Source organism: Cryptomeria japonica, chromosome 1 (assembly GCF_030272615.1).
Source record: "Cryptomeria japonica chromosome 1, Sugi_1.0, whole genome shotgun sequence".
Lineage (NCBI taxonomy): Eukaryota > Viridiplantae > Streptophyta > Pinopsida > Cupressales > Cupressaceae > Cryptomeria > Cryptomeria japonica.
This window is the reverse complement of record NC_081405.1, coordinates 697,913,405-697,935,628: the sequence shown is the minus strand read 5'-3', so window position 1 is coordinate 697,935,628 and position 22,224 is coordinate 697,913,405. Positions and strand designations below refer to the sequence as shown.

The window sequence follows — 22,224 nt, the reverse complement described above, 5'->3', positions numbered from 1 at the left end:
ATTGATCCATATCACTAATTCTTGTCAACTTCATTAGTTCAAGTTTTGAGTTGCAAGTGGGCAGTTGGTAGTTACATTAAAATCAATTAATTTGTTTTTTTGTATAAAACCAATTTATCAATAAAGAAAACTTGGGTTGGATGACTGGAGCATCTATTGATGGGTGTTCTATAACACTCTCCAACGCAGTATAAAATACCAAGTATTCTATCCTCTCTTGAAAACGAAAAACCTCAAATGCTAAACAATATGATCAATATGGTAACCCCCAAGGTTCCTACTGTCAAGTCTTAACATTCAATGGTCAATGGATAGACTCAATGAAATGATGTGATTTGTTGTTCTAACAAAGGGACTTACGCGATCGTTGTACAAAGCAACTGGAACTTGAATACTAAACTAATTCGAACTTCAAATAAAAGACAAAAGGTCTAAGGTTAGAGAATCTAAGCTGAACACCTAAGGACAATGAAGATAATGGATGGTGCTTTAGATAGATGGATTTGTTATGGAACTACTTTCTACTTAAACAGAGATAGCTCACAACGCCATAGAAAGAGTGCAATCTCCTAAATTAGTGAAATATTTGCATATTGTAAACATTCATCCAAATACCCAATGTTGGCGCAATCCAAAATGAACATCAACAATTGAACTATTGCCAAAATAAGGTTTAGACTAACCATACACTACAATTTGCAATCAACAAACTACAAATGATGTGAACCAAGGAATTCATCAAATATCTTCACATTTCTCTATTACAATCAATGAACTTCAACTAAAACTTGAGAAGTAGAAACCAAGCAAAATGTTGAAACAACACACAAAGATCCACCATATCTTCCATGAAAATTATGTATTTATTCCAACATAGTCTTGGTAACAATGTCTGATCTCCTCCTCCTGCTGCTATTATCACTATTTCTCTATTAACTCTTAATTATCGCTCTATTAACCTTTACAAATGAAAAGGCCAAGCCTTATATAGACTTTGAATTACAAAATGAAGGGCCTAGATTGATTCTGAATCAATGGCCAAGATAATTCTATGAAACCCCAAGTGGAGTTAGTTACAATGTCATGTCCCCTCCTTGATCGTTATATATCCTAAATGAAGCAATTATTATTATTAACAACGAATGATTATTTGAAATTTATTTATTAAATATTATTATTTAATTAATATATATTAATATTATAAACATAACTTATATATCAAACCTAATCTACATATTCTCAATTGTAAACACAATTTATATATTGAATAAAGACGACAATACAACAATCAAGGAAGTGCAAAGGCAGTATAGTCAAAGATAAATTAAACAAAGACTAAAAGTTACGCTTTGAAAAGGCAAGGCTTATGAACCAATGAACGGCAATAATACTCTAAAAAGAAGAACTGTAATGTCCCCTTCTCAGGCATAATGTTTCAGTTGACCGATGGCCTATTTCGGAGACCCGTAGGCTACTCAATGGGTGAAATTAGGGTTTCCAATTTTGGAGTTTGTTGTTGCTCGTGAATTAGAGTTTGGATCACGGATTCTTTCTGGGTTTTCAAAGGGCTTCGCAATGGTATGTCCGGCTTTGCGTTCCGAGCACTTTTTGGAATTTACTATTTTTAGTAAATTCTATTTCTGGCAGTGGTCCTGATTATTTCGACACAGTTGGTTCTCTTCTTCAATTGGTTCAATTGGCTTCGTCACTTTTGGCCTTGGGATGTTTTTGGAGAGATAAGTTCATTTCATTTAAATAATGTTATGTTTTAATGTTATATTTTAAAGTTGACCCCTTGGCCTAGTTTCATCACTTCAAGTTGTTTTAAAAGGTGGTCTTCAAGGGTGGACGCATCATGGAAGGGATTTAATATTTCCTAAGGTCTAAAATCTTGCTTATGAAAAGGGGTGCCAACTTTATGAGAGAAGTGAATTAAAATAAAGGTTAATTAAGCTTTTAAAAGTGGCGCCATCTCTTGGAGGAAAATTCAAATGTGAAATTAGGGCGCACTTTCTAGAAGCCTCTAGAGATCCCTTGTTAAGCTTATAAATGGAGGCCTCTTCCCTTCATTTGGCATCTTATGTCTATTGTAATGTTACTCTGCCGGTATGGTATTGGGGTTGCTTCGAGGAATGAATGCCTCCTAGCCTTGGCATTGCTTCTTGCTTGAAAGATAGCAACTAGTGGTGATTTAGTGTAGTTGTGAGAGTTTGTAGTGGGGATTGCATTGTAGCTTGAGTTGTGCTTGAAGTTAAGTTATTTGCATTTCATTTCATTTTCGAGAGTCGCGGTTAGCAGGGCAGATTTGTAGTTTCACTCATATATTTCAAAATAAAAACATATCCATTCTGGGTATTGCATATTTCCTCTTGTTTTGGCTGGGCGCTCCTTTGTGCAAATTTGCAAATTCTAATATGAAGTGTTTTATTTTATAGAGAAGAATCGCCATTCTTGCCTAGCGTCACTGCTGGGAATTGCCTTGGGGTTCGTGATAAATAATCTGTTGGGTTAATGTCTGATTTCTTGGTATTGGTTGGGTCGCTTCCTTCATAGGAAGCCATTGCTTTTGGTTTTGGGTCATTCGGACTAGTATTGAGAGAGTAATGAGCATTTTAGTGATTCCATGTGTTGCTGATTAAGCATTTCACGTGCAGGTTTGTCATAAATCAGAATATTAAGATTGATCCTTGAGTAGAATTTCTTGGACTTATCATTTTTGCTAAGCCTGGGAGAGCCTTCTATATTGTTACAGCATTGTATAGTCTTAATCCTATGATCTTGGCAAGCATTTACTATCATATTGTAAGCTGAACAGTAGACTGGCAGCATTTCTTCTCGTTATCATTTCACGCTTGTTATTTACATTTAATTCCATTTCTAAGTTCTTAGCATCTCCGCCATATGGTAACTCCATTCCCACCCTGGGTTTGAAAGCACATGCTTGGTGTCGAGTTGTCCTTTCAGCAGTTGTAATTGTAAAGATCCTCTGACCATATGTTAGTCCATCTTGGGCACATTCTTGGTTAGAGTTGCTTTCAGCATGTACCAAGATCCTCTGACCATATGTTAGTCCATCTTGGGCACATTCTTGGTTAGAGTTATTTTCAGAATGCTTTAAGACCCTCTGACCATATGCTCACGCCTTGCCCAACCCGGGATCCTAGTGTACATTCTTGGTTAGAGTTGTTTTCCGCATCGTTTTGGTTTAAGTGCTAACCCTAATGGATGTGTGTTGCATTACTCTTTGTAATTGAAAAATTGAAAAAAATTGGTCTGGGATATTTCAAGAACCAACATGAAATATATTGAAGGACATGATGGAAATATTGTCATTGATGTCAAGTGGATCCATGTAGATTGATGAACATATCCATTATAACAGAATAATGAACACTATGACAGCAAATATGAAGATTATTTATCAGTGTCATTCTAGCAAATTACTATTATTAATATTGATATTATTAATAGTAATATATTTGTAAATGAATCGAATATATTAAAAGAAATACGATTCCTTGACAAAATAAATCGGTTTAGTTAAACACCGATTAAGAGCAGCCATATGAAACAGTGCATATATGTCTTACACCTCGCCATTTTCTAATTGTCTCAGCCGACTCATGTGACAACAACGTATGTTAATATGATAACTAATACAACAATCAAAGTATAAACCTTCGTTATACGTCAAATATTACAGGACATATAATAGTGACTATATATATAGACATATCATGAGATGCGATAGCAACTACAGATGTTGCAGCGATATTACTGTTTGTAACCAGTTAATTGACAAGTCAGCAAATAAGCCTACCCGATAAGAAGCGATTAAGATCAGTTAAGGTTGAAGGGACATTTGGAAGGGTCACCACCCCATGAAGAATGACGTCCCTTGCTAAGGGAGATTACTCTACGACTCCTCTCCAAAGTTATATAAGAAGGTTCTGTATAAGATAGGCATTTTGGGGGGAAGAAAAGGAAAGAATGGTCAAGTCTGCGGGAATATATATTATGCAGTCAGCGATCTGTAATGTCCCCACCTTTTTAGCATCTCATTGGAGTTCTTAGCCTTTACATTCTCCGAAGGCTAAGTGGAGAAATAAGGAGAAATTGATTAAATTAATTTCTTATTAAGTCATTAAATAAAATAAAATTAAAAAAGGTGACTTTATATTTAATTAATTTAATTAAAAGTGACTTAAGTGATTTATTTAAATATTTTAATGTTATTATAAAGTTATAAAGTAACTTTATAATAATAAAGTCACTTTAATATTATAATGTGTGAATATGTCTTTAATCCCACATTGGCCAAGAAAGTGTTCGAGCTCTCATAAGAAAGAATAAGAAGGGACTTAAGAGCTCATTTTTAATCATCCATCCAGAGAATTGATATTTGTTTGTTATGAACTTGGGAGAAGAAGCCAAGGGTTTCTGATTCAGTCAGCCATTGGAGAGCGACAATTCTTCAGTGTTGCAACCATTTGAGGTGGTGAAATATCCACTAAATTTGGCATTTCAGGAGAGCTTCATTCTGGAGTTCTATTTGGGCTTTAAAAAGAAGGGAAGACATCTAGGGTATGCAGATTTTCGAATATATATTAATTGCAGACCTACAGTTTCATTTGGCAGCCATTAAAAATCAGAATTGAAGCAATCATTTCAAAATACAATTGCTGCTACAGTACCCATGCTACAGTAAACGCTACAGTACCGCCGTACGGACTGCTACAGTGCCGCGTGAATAGTGCCACCGTACGGATTGCTACAGTACCACATGAACAGTAATTTTTTCAAAAAAATTAAAATTTGCAGTTGGCAGATTTTTTTCAACTACTGGGACAGCAAAAATCAGGTTTTTATCTTACATTGTAATGAATTTGTTTTCCAGGCATATTGGCCATAAAACAGAACAAACATTCCCTTGATAGTTTCGTAAATTAATTCCAGCAGTAATATTATTGTTCCAGTATTATTTTAAGCATAGGAGTTTATTCCAGTATTGTTTCATTGCTCATTATTACCCAAAAAAAACACAAAAAAATCTATAAACATTCAAAAACCAAAACAAATTCAAATCTATTGCATTCAAAAGAAACAGTCAGCAGAGGAGAGCCAAGTTGGGTTCTTACACGATCAGACCAGATCAGAATTATTATAAAGTTACGGGCACTAACATCGTTGTTGGGTGGTGGTATGCATGGGGATGTGCTTATTACATATGCTTAATATATGAAGCCTATCAATGTTTTTATGCAAAATTTAATAGTAATAGTAATATATGAATATTAATATAAATATTATTAAATATTTATAGACTGCAATATGTATATGACAGCCATATTTAGTATCATATATAGTGGCAGACCAGATCTGACGCATGTCAGATCTGTCTACCTTACAACCTCTAGATAGACTAATAATTACTGTTTAGGCAATGGTAGTATTAATAATTTATACAATAGGTAATAGATAAATATTTGATAATATAATTTAATTTATTAATTTATTTATATTCAAATCAGAAAGTAATAATATATATATATATATACAAATAATATAATTTAATTTATTAATTTATTTATATTCAAATCAGAAAGTAATAATATATATATATACATGACATAATATCAATAAGATTATGTTTATGTATTTACAAAAGCATAAATTATAAATATACATTACTATGAATATAATGGATGGTTTTCAATAATAGAACTGAATATGATATAAGAAGCGAATTATACGAAGACAATGGAATACATCAGATAATTTACACGCTGCAAAACAGGTAAGCGGTTGATTTACATGCCAAAAGGATATATGTGTGTGTGGACGTGTGTGCCACACACGCATATTTATTTATGATGGTTCTGTCGTATGAATAGTATACCAATCTCTTTGACAGAGTTATAGTAGGATAATGATATTATCTCATGTGTATGTAGCAAGGGATATATGAATGTATGTAGAATATTTATATGTATATAGGATCAATAATGGAAATTAAAGAATATGTAAATGTGGGCATAACTTATGGATTGAAAAATGATAATGAAATGTAGAATGTTATATGAATAATGTGGCTATGTGATGGAGGCTATTGGGAGGAAATTCCCTTAGCCTATTTCAGGGATTATGACAATCCCTGGTAGGCAATATATACTGAGTATTTATATGCATATATGTTATGGCTTGGGTGTCAAAAGCTCACCCAAGAAAAGACGGATCTAGCCGGTCCTCTCTGGTAGACTTGGATGATGAGATGCATCATCCAAGGCAAGGAATTGATCATATATGATGGTCTTCCTTGGTAGGCTTGGATGTAAGATGTTACATCCAAGACAGGAATCGAATTATCCATCGATTTCCTAGTATGGCTTGGAACCAAGATGGGTTCCAAGAAGGCAAGCATCATAACCGCCTAAGGACATGTCCCAGTACTGCACTCGTATCCTTTTTATTAAATAAGAATTGAGATTAATTTTAATTAAGTAATTGAAGTTTAATTGCAAATTAGATTAGTTATATATATATTTGTTGCATTCTAACAGTCTGTTTTGCAAGACAATGATCTCTAACTAGTAGGGACATTACATACAACTACCAGCTCCTTACATTTAATGCTATCCAATGAGAAAATGACATGTCCTTGAATATATATCCTTTTGAGGAAAGGGACCAATGAAGATTAAAATGGCCTCAATGGCACAATTTACAAGGAGTATAGGATGACACTTCATTAAATGCATCCACTTGTTCTCCGTAGGATGAGTTAGGTTAAATGAATCCAAACAATGTTGACCTTGAATTGTTTAATTGGTGGAGGTGAGTATGTGCCACCTCAACTTGCATGTCTTGTAAACTTTCTTCTTTCTTCATCTTGTTTCAACTCCACTTCTATATCATCATAAAAAAGTCTTTGCATCTCTATCTTTGATAACTCTTTTGATACTTTACAAGGCTTTCTTTGTCCTTTCCTTTCACATTGTTGCCTTTCCTTCTACTCCATCCATTTCCTTGCAATCATCTCTTGAATTCTTGATCTTCTTGTTGTAGACATATCCTCCATGTCGTGATTGCATCGTTGAGATTGTGATGCCCTTCTCCTTGTTGAGTTCTTTTCATCTTGCATGATTTGGACTTTGACTTCTTCATGTTGTTGATCTTTCTCTATCGTTCACCATCAGTCCATATGCTTCATTCATCTTCCTTGCATCAATCATGAAAAAGAAAACACCTTGAATCATGATTGTGAAAGAAACCCTCTCTAAGTGCAATGCAAGAAGATATGATAAAATGAGAATTCAAGACCTTCCATGATTAATTCATTCTTGAAGAAATCTGAAAGAATTTTCATGACAATCAAAGGTTGTGAAACAGATTTTATCTTACAGTAACACAAGAATTCATTAAAATATGTTTCATAGACCCTTCAAAATCTGGAAATAACCCTTGATCTTCATTTCCCTCATAAAGTTTTCCAAAAGAATAAACCTTAATACATTCTAATTTTTCCTTCAATAATCTGAAAAAAAACTTGCAAATTTCCATGATGATGATGCTTCCTATCATCTTGAAATCTGAAACTGCTCAATCTATGAAGAGATTTGCTCACATTTGTGGGTAAATTGCTCCAGATCTGATTTTTGATAAATTTCGCTTCTCCCTATTCAATGTCAAACCCTTATTGCCTTTACTCTACTCCTTATTTGATCCTTATTCTGCACTTTATTTCCTCTTGAATTGTTTTTGAATTGCTGACTTCTGCTCCAATTCGCTTGTATCTTTGCTATGGAATTCACTGCTTTTCTCCTTCTGATCTGTGCCTCCAATTCGCTTGGAAATGGTTTGGAATTGAATTGTGAAGTTAATCTTCTTTAATCCTTCCTTTATGGGCATTTATAGGTAATTTCCTTTCATTGACCAAGGGGTCGGCCATCATGTATTTTCTTTTTTTTTTGCAATTTCAAGTTGTTTTTGCTTGATTTCAAGTCAGCCCTCATTACTTCACTTAAGCGCTTGCATCTTACATGTTTTATTCAAGTTGGCCCTCATCACTACTTCCACACGTTTGGAGTCGACTTTTTTGTCTTTCCTACTCTAGGTCAGCTCTCCTTCCTTGTTGCATTTGATTTGAACACCTATAAATGTAAGTTGAGCGCTTACTTTCTTTCACAATGCTGGGCAGGATTCTCATTTATTCAAGGACTAGAGAGTGCAAATTCAATGTGTTCAAGGACTCCAGGGCACATTCTCACCTTATGTAGAGAGTAAAGGGTGGGATTTCATGGGAATCAAGGACTACTGAGCACAATTTAATGGGAATCAAGGACTAGTGAGCGCATTTTGAGGGTGTTCAAGAACTTTGTGGCGCAATTTCAAGTTAAACAAGGACAAGTGAGCAGATTTGAGGGTGAGCATGGAATTCCTAGTGGACTTGAGGCATTGATAATGATTTTCCATGAAATTCTAGGGGAAAATCGATCTTGATAGGGATTTTCCTTGTTTCATCCTTGGATTTCTCATTCTAGGAGTTCCATATTTTAACTTAGGATTTTAAAATTTCAACTTTGAATTCCATATTTCAACTCTAGATTTTAACATTTCAACTTTGAATTCCTCATTTGAACTTAGGATTTTACATTTCAATTATAAATTTCCACATCTCAAACAAGGATTTTATCGACATTTCAATTTTGGATTTTTTGAGTCGAAAATCAACCTCCTTGTGGATCTTCCAAGTGTAATGCAACCCAAACGTGGATTGTGAAGGGGAAAATTGATTGAGTCTTGGATTTAAAATGAAAACTCAATTTATCCAAGGATTTTGAAGTCATTCTTAAAATCTTCCCTTATTTTCCTTCTTGTCAAGGTCATGTTGATGTGTTTTTTGTACACGACCAAACACAAATTAAAATACCTAAAGGTACCTTATCCTCTCTTGAACAAAGTTTTCCGACTGCTGAAGATCTCGCCGAAGGATCAGTCGGAGTAACTCCAAGGTTCTGATATGTAGGTTCTCTACATGTGGATAAGCTCTTTGCGGTGCGATATGATTTTGCTAGAATCACAAGGGGACTTACTTTCGATGACCTAAACGTCTGATTTGCTTTGGATATTACTGGAACGTGGAATTTCACCAGCCCCTGATTTTGAAAAAAGGAAAAACGGACAAGGGTTGGAACAGGATCTATTTCTAACGCTAAGAACGTAAGAGCAATGAATGACCTTTAATGAAATTCTAACTAAGTCTTGTTTTGACATCCTAGGATCATCTCCACAAGATTAGTGTGGTCTTCTGAGGAAAGCTTTATGATGTTTAGATCACCGCTACAAGCATGGACACTATCAGGTTGATGCATATCAATGAAGAAGCGATAATTGAAGTTAAGCATTAAGTTGAATGATTCCAATTGACTACGCAAGGCAAGTCTGCAATCAACAAACCGCTAGTAGTATGGATATACGATTTTCACCGTTGGTCATACAAATTTCTTCCATTCACCTAATAACATGAAATCAAATTTGGGAAGTATAGAGACCATGCAAATTGTTGAATCGACCCATAGAATTCACCATTTCTTCAATGAAGTTTACAAGTCTTTTGCAACAATATCTTGGCAACAATCTTTGCCTTCTCTTTCTACTCTACTCTAACTATTTCCTACTCTCTTACTATTCACTATTCTCTATTAACTATTAACTATTAACCTTTACAAATGAGGAGCCAGGGCTTTATATAGAGAACCCTTTACAAACAGACGGCTCTGATTGTCTTAGAATCAATGGCTAGGATTACAAGATAGAAACCCTAATTAGGGTTTGTTACAACAAACTTCCTCTAGCCAATGAGAAAATTACATTCCAAGAGTGAGGACCAATAGCAAGCATGGGTAGGTACACCGAAGTTTGTGCCCCCTCCGATAGATTAGATACATTGAATCTAGTCCTACTGAGGTGGACCAATCTGACCGGAGGAATGATGATCAGGATGCCACCTTGCCTAATGCTTGTGACTTGGTTGATCCTCCTTTGTCCTTGATATGATGAATGATGTACTTCCTTTGTTTGACCAAGCTTCCTTATTGTCAAGTCTTCCTTCTCCAGTAGCATATCTCGCCCTGAAATGCTAGCAAAGCCTTTCTTTGTCATCTTGTGGTAGAATGAGGTCTTGAGGCTAACTTGAACTCCTTGAACACCCCTAGTCTTCCAACGCTTCAAAGCACCTTGAGTCCTCCCTTTTTGCATGTGGTACGTCCTTGATGATGATGGACTAGAGGAGGTCATCCTTGCCCTGGCCTGGTCTTCTTCCATCTGCAAAACTAGCCAAAAGGTGATTAAGGACACATAATGAGTTCATTCTAACATTGCATTTCCTACCTTAAATCATCAACAAGAAATCATTAAAATGAAGTTTGCTCAAGATTCCCCCCAGGGACAGGCCCTATAAGAATTTCGCTCTTGACCCTTTGGAAGGGTCAGGAGCGAAATTTGCATTCCTAGCCTAAATTCTTCTCACTTTGTGACCATGCTTGCTTAGATGCATGCCTAAGGATCCCTTTAATCTCAACCAATAACAAGTTTGAGGTAAAATTGGAGCAAGATGGAGTCTTTAAGGATTTCGCTCTGGACCCTCTGGAAGGGTCAAGAGCGAAATTCTTGTTTAGGCTCAAGTTCTATCACTTCTCCACTCCAAAATGTCTTCCAAGGCAAGCATACACTAGCCTTCTCTGCACCAAGGCCTGGGAATTCATACCTCGACCTTCATCATGGGCAAACTAGGTGATTTGGGGAATTTCGCTCTGGACCCTTTGGAAGGGTCAAGAGCGAAATTCAAGTTCTAGACTTGATCCTTCATTTAAGTCTACTCTTTTCACTTTTCGTACATGGACTTTCATTCTTGGATCCCTCTCTCAACATGACAAAACTTGCTTGACCCTCAAAATGGCTAGAAAGGAGAATTTCGCTAAGAATCTTGGCCAGGGACGGGGACCTATTTAGGATTTCGCCCTGGACCCTTTGGAAGGGTCAGGAGCGAAATCCTAGTTTAAGCTCAAAATCTTGATCATTGGTGGCCACAATCAATTCAAAGCCATGCTTAGGGGTCCTTCCAAGCTCAATCTACCTTGATCCACACTTGGCTTGACACAAAAATGGAAGGAAAAGAGGGATTTTGGGAATTTTGCTCTAGACCCTTTGGAAGGGTCAGGAGCGAAATTCACCTTCTTGAGCTTATTTCATCATTTTTCCACTTCAATTCACCTCAAAAGGGCAAGAACATATCAATCTATTCCTATCCAGGCCATAAAAACCAAGAACTTGACTTGTTTTGAAAGGAAAATAGGTGTTCTTAAGAATTTCGCTCTGGACCCTTTGGAAGGGTCAGGGGCGAAATTCTCCTTCTAGGCCAAAATCCTTCACATTTGGTGATCACTAGAAACTCAAAGCCATGCTTAAGGACTTCTCCAATCCTAATTCACCCTAACCCACACTTGGCTTGGCACAAAATTGAGAAAAAAAGGGAGGTTTTGGGGAATTTCGCTTTGCACCCTCTGGAAGGGTCAGGAGTGAAATCCACATTCTAGGCTTAACTCTTCATCTTTTCAACTCCAATCTTCCTTGCAAGGCAAAAATACACCAATCTACTTGCACCTACACCATAGGAACCACTGTCTTGACCTCATCCAAGAAGAAAATAGGAGTTTCCAAGAATTTTGCTCTGGACCCTTTGGAAGGGTCAGGAGCGAAATTCTCCTTCTAGGCCAAAATCCTTTACATTTTCACTTTGAGTCACTCCCTAAGGCAAAAACATGTCAATCCACCTTCCAACATGCCTTAGAAACTAAGAACTTGGCCAAAACAAGGAAGAAAATGAGGTCTATGGGGATTTTTGCTCTAGACCCTTTGGAAGGGTCAGGAGCGAAATCCACATTCTTGGTTGGTTTTCCACTTCCTTCATCCAATTCTCCTTCAAACTTGATCAAATTCAAGCTCCTTTCTCCACATTTAAGTGAATCCACCATCAAACTAGCTCAAGACAAGGTCATTTTCATCATTTTAGGCAAGATAAGGGGTCAAACTGAGGATTTTGCTGTTGACCTAGGCCAAGGACAGTACTTATAGGGAATTTCGCTCTGGACCCTTTGAAAGGGTTAGGAGCGAAATCCATGTCTTAGGTCAAAATCTTCATTCCTCAATGCTTTCAATCACTTCCTGAGGCAAGAACATATCAATCTACCCCCACCATATCCAAGGAACAAGGATGCTAGCCCAAACAAGGGAGAAAATAGTGTCTATGGAGAATTTCGTTCTGGACCCTTTGGAAGGGTCAGGAGCGAAATTCACATTTAGGCTCAAATCTTGACTCCATTTCTCACATTTCTTCATCCAAACAAGTGTTTTGCCCTCAATAATGCCTGGGAATGAGTTAGTTCTAAGTTTGGATCAAAGTAGAATGTCCTATTGAGGAATCCGCTCTGGACCCTTTGGAAGGGTCAAGAGCGAAATTGAAATTCGCTTTGGACCCTTTGGAAGGGTCAAGAGCGAAATTTGACATTTTGGACTCTCCGTCAGGATTCATATATGGAATATAACATTTAAGTATAAGACTTATACTTTAAGTTATATTCCATATATACTGTCAAGATGTTTGAGAGTGGTTTCGGACCTCCAGGAGTTATAATGCAAAATCTAGTTTTTGGAGGATTCTTCAATTTTCCAGACAGTCAAATTTCAGGATCAGGATGACATTCCAAACTTCATCACTCACCAATTTGACTTAACTCAGACCTTCAAAGATGATATTCACTCACCAAGCTTCATTGACCTCCTCAAACTCAAACAAGACACAATTAGCAACAAGAGTAAAACTTTGTCCTAAGGAAGACTTTCAAAGATGACCCTAACCCGGAGCATCCACTGACTCGCCTTTAGCTAAAACAAAGCCTGCTATCTTAGTGATCCCTCTGACAACACTCAGCATGCAAAGGCTAATAGACAAAACCCTAAAAGACCTAGAAAAACAAACCCCAGAAAGCAAAAAAGTAGGGGTCCCCATTTGCAATGAGGTGATGTGTAAATACATCACAACAGGTCGGAAATCTGACCTTGACAAGGAATTTTCCTTGTAAAGATAAAAATTTGCATTCCTACTCACTTCATGGATTGATCAAACTTCCCTCCCGAACTGACAAGACATTACTACCTTCCACAACTGCTAGGAGACTAAAACTACTGCCAAGCTAAGCAAAACTAAGCCAAAATGACTAACCTAACAAGTGAAAAAGAAGGGTCCCCATTTACAATGGGGCGTGTGTGTTTACAACACAACACCATCCTTATGCTTGCCAAACATTTTTGAAAATTAAATTTTCCTTCATTAAATTTAGACTTGTATATTTGTAATGCTCAAATTAGCATATCAAAGAACAACGATGCTAAAACACACCAAACCAAGACCAATCTGCAAATTTTTCAACACAAATGTAACTCCTATTTGAAACTGCCTCAAGGAAAAAGGAGTTTTTGTCCCCTAAATTTCCTATCTCCAAGGGTTTTCATCCTCCAATACAATACTTGAACATAGATGCTCAAGCTATCAAAAAAAGGATTTGATTTCATAAAATGGATGATCTCCCTTAAAATGATTCACCTCTTTTATAAGACTCCATTTTGGTGCCTTTATTTTGAATTCCTTTTTCCCTCCAAAATTGCATATTTTCATGAAATATTACAAAAGGCCTTATTATGTCCCATCATAATAATATTTAAGTTGTCTCTTTTATAATGTTTTTGAATAATATTACTAGGACTAACTTAAAACATTATTATTAAAACATTTCCCTAACTTTATCCTTAGTCTATAGGTGTAATGTCCCCTTCTCAGGCATGATGTTTCAGTTGACCGATGGCCTATTTCGGAGACCCGTAGGCTACTCAATGGGTGAAATTAGGGTTTCCAGTTTTGGAGGTTGTTGTTGCTCGTGAATTAGAGTTTGGATCGCGGATTCTTCCTGGGTTTTCAGAGGGCTTCACAGTGGTATGTCCGGCTTTGCGTTCCGAGCACTTTTTGGAATTTACTATTTTTAGTAAATTCTATTTCTGGCAGTGGTCCTGTTTATTTCGGCACAATTGGTTCCCTTCTTCAGTTGGTTCAGTTGGCTTCGTCACTTTTGGCCTTGGGATGTTTTTGGAGAGATAAGTTCTTTTCATTTAAATAATGTTATGTTTTAATGTTATATTTTAAAGTTGACCCCTTGGCCTAGCTTCATCACGTCAAGTTGTTTTAAAAGGTGTTCTTCAAGGGTGGACGCATCATGGAAGATATTTAATATTTCCTAAGGTCTAAAATCTTGCTTATGAAAAGGGGTGCCAACTTTATGAAGAGAAGTGACTTAAAATAAAGGTTAATTAAAGCTTTTAAAAGTGGTGCCATCTCTTGGAGGAAAATTCAAATGTGAAATTAGGGCGCACTTTCTAGAAGCCTCTTGAGATTCCTTGTTAAGCTTATAAATGGAGGCCTCTTCCCTTCATTTGGGCATCTTATGTCTATTGTAATGTTACTCTGTCGGAATGGTATTGGGGTTGCTTCGAGGAATGAATGCCTCCTAGCCTTGGCATTGCTTCTTGCTTGAAAGATAGCAACTAGTGGCAATTTACTGTAGTTGTGAGAGTTTGTAGTGGGGATTGCATTGTAGCTTGAGTTGTGCTTAAAGTTCAGTTATTTGCATTTCATTTCATTTTCGGGAGTCGCGGTTAGCAGGGCAGATTTGTAGTTTCACTCATATATTTCAAAATAAAAACATATTCATTCTGGGTATTGCATACTTCCTCTTGTTTTGGCTGGGCGCTCCTTTGCGCAAATTTGCAGATTCTAATATGAAGTGTTTTATTTTATAGAGAAGAATTGCCATTCTTGCCTGGCGTCACTGTTGGGAATTGCATTGGGGTTCGTGTTAAATAATCTGTTGGGTTTATGTCTGATTTCTTGGTATTGGTTTGGTCGCCTCCTTCATAGGAAGCCATTGCTTTTGGTTTTGGGTCATTCGGACTAGTATTGAGAGAGTAATGAGCATTTTAGTGATTCCATGGTGTTGTTGACTAAGCATTTCAAGTGCAGGTCTGTCTTAAATCAAAATATTAAGATTGATCCTAGAGAAGAATTTCTTGGACTTATCATTTTTGTTAAGCCCGGGAGAGTCTTCTATATTGTTGCAGCATTGTATAGTCTTAATCTTATGATCTTGGCAAGCATTCACTATCAAATTGTAAGCTGAACAGTAGTACTGGCAGCATTTCTTCTCATTTTCATTTCACGCTTGTTATTTACATTTAATTCAATTTCTAAGTTCTTAGCATCTCCGCCATATGGTAGCTCCATTCCCACCCTGGGTTTGAAAGCACATGCTTGGTGTCGAGTTTTCCTTTCAGCAGTTGTAATTGTAAAGATCCTCTGACCATATGTTAGTCCATCTTGGGCACATTCTTGGTTAGAGTTGCTTTCAGCATGCACTAAGATCCTCTGACCATATGTTAGTCCATTTTGGGCACATTCTTGGTTAGAGTCACTTTTAGAATGCTTTAAGACCCTCTGACCATATGCTCACGCCTTGCCCAACCCGGGATCCTGGTGTACATTCTTTGTTAGAGTTGTATTCGAGTTGTATTCCGCATCATTTTGGTTTAAGTGCTAACCCTAACGGATGTGTGTTGCATTACTTTTTGTAATTGAAAAATTGAAAAAATTGGTCTGGGATATTTCAATGGGAAATAAAGTAATAGGCTTTGGGTCTTCCAATTAATTTATTTCTAAAAGGGAACATTACAAAATGCCATTGCAAAGAAGAATTTGCCAATGACATCATCTACCTCATCCTCATTTTGTAACAAATAACTCTACTACCATATGTACAACACCACTACTAACAACAATTCTATATTTCCCACTAGGTTGTGCTACCCCCACTACTAACAACAATTCTATATTTCCCACTAGGTTTTGCTACCCTTTAACTAGATGGAAAGTAGAATGAACTTGTGGATCTTGGGAAGTCCCAATACTTAGAGTAGAATAGGAATCCCTTGATGGTAGACTAGTAGGTACAAGTGTTTGGTCATCACCGTAACCCTCCAATCTATTTATTTCAACTGTTTTTTCAAGTGACAATTCCTCACATACATCTAAACCCTTGCCACATGGAGATGTGTATTGACTTTTGTCATGCTACCTATTGATGTGTATTTTGTACATGACTAAACACAGAATAAAATACCCAGAGGTATCTTATCCTCTCTTGAATAAAGTCTCCAAATGCTGAAGATGTCGCCAAAAAGGATCAATCGGGATGACTTCAAGGTTCTTTGTTGTAGGATCTCTACGTGTGGATAAGCACCAGTGGTCGTTGTGTATACTGTTTCTTCAAGGGGCCTTACATACTTTCAGAAAAAGCTATAGGCGAAGCTCTTCATCTTCCAGACCATAAAGACGTGATCTACAAGAGTTTGGAAGGAGCAAGGTCGATCTATGAAGATGATCCTGAGTCTTGTTTGAACTTCATCAATAAGAATTGGTTGCTCAAAAGTCGGCCTCGCCTGAACAAGATTCCCAATACACCACATAGGATTGACTTCCAGGAGGAATACAGGGACTTGATAACTTTGCTGAATCGAGTTACAGGCGCTTCTCAAGCCGTCTTCTTCGACAAGTGGGTGTTCTTCTTCATACAAGTAATAGTCCAAGGAAAAGGAATGCTTCATTGGGCCAGAATCATTAGCAATTGCCTGGACGTACAGTTGAGAAGGCTAAGACCCACCAAATCATTCCACATAAGCTCATATGTTATATATGCCTTGGTCAGGAGTTTCGAGTATGCAGGGCTACCTCACAGAGGAGTGACTGGAAGAGGACCCGGAGAAATAAGAGTTTGTGATTCTTATGTTCAACTGCATCATCCATCTAGAAGTGACTACAAGTTAGTCAATGACACCTTCACGATGAACATTACCAGGATATTGCAAGGTGGGATTCACAATCGACTGTCTCTGGATGCACAAGAACTTGTGAAGAAGCATGGTGCATGGTTCATTCAGTTTCAAAAATTCACATACATCAGAGTTCATGGGTGTCTTTCACCTCCCTACATGTTGCCAAGATATCCAACAGACAGGATAGTACTACTTGAGGTGACTAGACAGTTGGCAACTTATGCGAAGGCATCCAAACACAAGCATGGAAATGGAATTCCCGTGCCCATCATACTAGGGAATTCAGTCGAAGTGTGTCCTAACACTCAAGCCGTGGAAGATGCAGAAAAGGAATTATCTCTATACTCATTCACATCATTTGCCTCGAGAGAGAATTTTGACCCTCATGGTTATATGGAGGAGACAGTCGGCAAGAAGTACAAGCACGAGTTTTAGGTGGAGGATTTTTGGATGAATGTCCCAGGCGATTTAGAAGTCAAAAGAAAGATGCATTCCAGGCTACCCTTAGATCTCATCAGGAAATGCAAAGTTTATAGAGTAGCTAATCAAGCCCAAGATAATGGTAGATACCTCCAGTCATCCTATGAGAAGGAAGACAAAGAAGTAAAGATAGATTGGAATGAGCCCGAGGTTTTAGACTTGAGAGCTTTGATGGCTCCCGTTTTATCCTGCACTCACAGATGGGTGGATGTACAGCATCAAAAGTTGAAGGAGCAGAATGTATCTATGACATTCACTTTGGAGGCAAGACCAAAAGAAGGAGAAGCAAGTGTGAGTGACAATACTTCTCATTCCAAAGGCTCAAAGAGGAAAGAAGGACCTGAGAAGAGAGAACCGTCCAAGAAGAAGCAGAAAACGAATCCTGATCGCCCACCAAGCACATCTTCTAGGCATGAAAAGGAAGCAAGTCAAGGGGAAGATCAGAGGCAAATAGTATATGAAATTGATGAGTCTATGGAATCCATGGTACAGAATGATAAACAGGAGAAAGGACAGACACCTCAGCATTCATCAAGTCAATCTCCCCAAGTTGGTGCTAATGAGCAACATGAAGAAAAGAATGATGATGAAGCAACATCTCCTTTCCGGGAAGATAGACCTTTACCTAAAGAAATACAAGTGAGGGAAACAAGATCTGCCATTCCTGATTGGCTGAAAGAGAGACTAACAAGGGTAGTTGTGGTTGAAGAAGAAGAATATGTGTTTGACTTGGAAAGCCTTATAGGAAATTCTCATGAAGTAATGGAGAAGAAAAAGGCCACAAGGATGTCTAAGGTAATTAGAGATGAGACAGGATCCAGGAAAGTGCGGGTGGCTACACCAGTGGTGGACAAATATGAGGATGAGATTCTTGCAGAAGAATATGACTTAGAAACATTTGAGCTTGGTCCACTTACCTCCGAGCAAGCAATGGAAGAAGCAACCGATTCATTTGAAGCACTTAAAGACAAACTTAAAGAAGAAATGGAAAAGAATAAGAAGCTTGAGAGAAAGGTCAGTGCTTGGAGGAACTATTTTAGTCATCTTAATCAGCCCTTGAGACGTTAGGATCCAACAATATCTCCTTTACATGCACTCCCTCTTGAATCAGTAGGTGAAGCAGAAAGGGTGAAGAGCTTGGTACAACTTATGAGTTCTTGGATTGAGAAATCTCACAAGGTAGCCGTTGAATTTGCAACAAGAATGATAAAGACAGTTCATCGAGCTATCCAGGTCCTTGAGATTATCCATAATCTAATGATAACTGTAGCTGCATTCACTCACACTAGAAATGTTATCATCCCAGTCTTACAAGTGATAAGAGAAACACCAAGGCGGATTCTGGCACAAGAAAAGATAATGGATGGAGGAACCCATAACCTCCTACAGTGGTCAGCTCTGCTCCAGATGAAGGAGGTCCTTTTTGAAGACGTCAACACCAGATGCAGCCGAGTTGAAGGCATCATTCATCCAATTCAAGATAAGGTGTTTGAGGTGTTGTGTACCATTCTTGAAAGGCGGATCGAGATCGAGACAAATGTGGACATCCAAGAGTTGGAGGATAGAATCAAGGTCATCTTTTGCAAGAAGGAGAACATCACAGATAAGCAACGAGATCAAATGTACACTACTGTAAGAACCCAACTTGGCTCTCCTCTGCCAACTGTTTCTTTTGAATGCAGTAGATTTGAATTTGTTTTGGTTTTTGAATGTTTATGGACTTTTTTTGTGTTTTTTTTTGGTAATAATGAGCAATGATACAATACTGAAATAAACTCCTATGCTTAAAATAATACTTAAACAATAATATTACTGCTGGAATTAATTTACGAGACTATCAAGGAATGTTGTTCTGTTTTATGGCCAATATGCCCAGAAAACAAATTCATTACAACGTAAGATAAAAAACCTGATTTTTGCTGTCCCAGTAGTTGAAAAATCTGCAAACTGCAAATTTTAATTTTTTTGAAAAAAATACTGTTCACGCGGTAATGTAGCAGTCCGTACGGTGGCACTATTCATGCGGTACTGTTCACGATGTACTGTAGCGGTCCGTACGGCGGTACTGTAGCAATCCGTACCGTACTTGTTAATCACCAAAATTTCTTCAATAAATCTGCAATAATTTCTCGTGAATTTATTCTTCAATTCTGCGCAATTAGATGCAAATAAGACCTCTGAATGAAGTCTTCCTGAAACCAAATATCACTGAATATTTCATCAACTCAGATGGTGAACATTGAAGCAACTACGTCCTCCAATGGTGGCTGAAAACCCTAGTCTCCAGAGCAAAACCCCTTTCAATTTCACAATGTCAAAATAAAATAGCCATCCTCTTCTTTCCAAACTCAACGCTATATATCCTTTTTGCAAGTCGTACCCTAATCCTCTTAATTACAATTTTGCTTGTAATTTCATTTAATTTCACTTTGGGTGTCAAAACGATTTTAATCATTAAATGGACATTTAATTTTAATATTTCAATAGTCTGGCTCAGATAATTTAATTAAAAACATGGCCCCGTCTAATGATGAGTTGACCCTCAAGTTAAGTGATTATAATATAAAGTCACTTTATAACTTTATTATTAAATCACTTAATAATAAATGCTAAGTCATTCAAACTTGTCTAACTCCACGAATATTTTGAATTTAGCTATGCCGTCTGAAACTGGAGCTCTCACTAGTTGACCACTCATATGACCATGATGTCTGCTAAAAATAGCTAGGGTCCATCTCCAACTGCTAAAAATAGCCTGGCCAAGCCAAACTCAAAGCAAAACTCATCATAAACAAACTCTGGCAACCCAGAAGTGTACTCTGCTCTGTCACCGGAAGATCTCCACGCCAAGGTGACCCTCTATCCAATCCTACTAGCCTACGAGGGTCTTTGATAGGCTAATCACAAGCTAGAGTGATGTCTCTCGCTAGAAGGGGACATCACAGTTCACCCTCCCTGAAATTGCTTGTCCTCAAGCAATCTCAACTCTAGATGCTGTAAAATCTCCTCGCTCTCCCAAGTAGCATCCTCTACTGGCAAATCCTTCCACTTCACCAAATATTCCCGGATGGTACGTCTCCTCAAGTTCCTTTCTCTGAAATCAATGATAGCCTCCGGTATCAAAACAAGTTTTCCCTCATCATCCAGGGGTGGTAGTACTGTAGAAGGCACAATATGATGTCCTAGCGCCTTCTTGAGGCGTGACACATGAAAAACGTTGTGCACCTTGCTCTCCGTCGGCAAATCTAATCATAAGCCACCTCCCCAACTTTCCTGATAATCCTAAATGGACCATAGTATCGTGGCTTAAGTTTCTCGGCACCACTCTTCTTGAGAGTGGATTGACGGTAAGGCTGCAACATAAGATACACCATATCTCCAACCTCAAAAGTCCGCTCAGTCCTCTTCTGATCTGCATACTGCTTCTGCTGATTCTGTGCCTTAATTATATTATCCTTGAGAGTCTTAACAATGTCTTGACTCTCCTGTAACAAATCACCTGCACTGGGCACTCTACTGTCACTCAAAAGCAAATCCATAAAATTGGGTGCCTCATACCCATACAGGGTCATAAAGGGTGACATCTGAATAGACATGTGATAAGTGGTATTGTAGCAATACTCACAGAGATAAATCCACTTTACCCATGCCTTCTGTTGCCCTGCTATATAATTTCTGAGATATCCCTCCACCCATTTGTTCACTATCTTTGTCTGACCATCTGTCTGAGGGTGGTAGCTAGTACTCGGAGTGAGCTCTGTCGCACACAACCTGAATAGCTCCTGCCAAAAGTGACTCATAAACCTGCTGTCCCTGTCACTCACAATGCTCCGAGGTAAGCCATGTAATCTGAATATCTCCTTGAAGAACAACTCTGCCACCTGTGTAGCAGTGTATGTAGCAGTGATTGGAAAAAAGTGTGCAAACTTCGTAAGGCGATCCACAACCACATATATGCAGTCCCTGCCTTGGGCTCTAGGCAGTCCTGTGATGAAGTCCATAGACAAACACTCCCACTTCCTATCAGGAATCGGAAGTGGCTGAAGTAAACCGGCTGGATAGGAGTGTTCTTGCTTATTCTGTTGGCAGGTGGGACACTCCCTAACATACTGAAGTACCTCTGCTTTGAGCCCTTTCCATGTGAAGCGCTCTCTAATTTGCCGGTATGTCTTGTAGTAACCAGGATGTCCTGCCATAGGTGAATCATGAAAAGATTTCAGAACCATCCTCCTCACTGCTGATCCTGGAACCAAAAATATTCCCTTTGTAAATGATGAGCTCATTCACAAGGGTGTATCTGCTGTCTTGAATAGTCCCATCTATGAATCCAGCTGCCCAAGTATCCTTTGCATACTCTGCAAGGATCAAGTGTCTCCAATCCTCCGATATGTCTGTCAATAAGCTCAAATGGGGCCTACGTGATAAGGCATCAGCAACTACATTCTGTGTCCCCTTAAAATATGTAATGTCAAAGTCATAGGACTGTAACTTGCTCACCCACTTCTGCTGCCTATCATTGAGATCTCGCTGCCCCAAAAAGTATTTTAGGCTATTATGGTCGGTTTTGATACAAAATTTGCTACCTACCAAATATTGCCTGAATTTAGCCAAAGCTTGCATAATGGCTAACATCTCCTTATCATATATGCTAAAGCTCCGCTCTGGCCCTCTCAATTTCCTACTCTCATAAGCAATAGGGTGCTTCTCCTGCATAAGCACCGCTCCAATGCCCTCCCCGGAAGCATCACAATG

General features: G+C 38.0%; 1 protein-coding gene across 1 annotated transcript in view; it reads right to left on the bottom strand.

The window, feature by feature from the left end:
* LOC131044638 (chloroplast sensor kinase, chloroplastic) overlaps nt 1-22,224 on the bottom strand; it is an 81,434-nt gene that overhangs the window by 3,176 nt on the left and 56,034 nt on the right. The gene's annotated exons all lie outside the window — the stretch shown is intronic.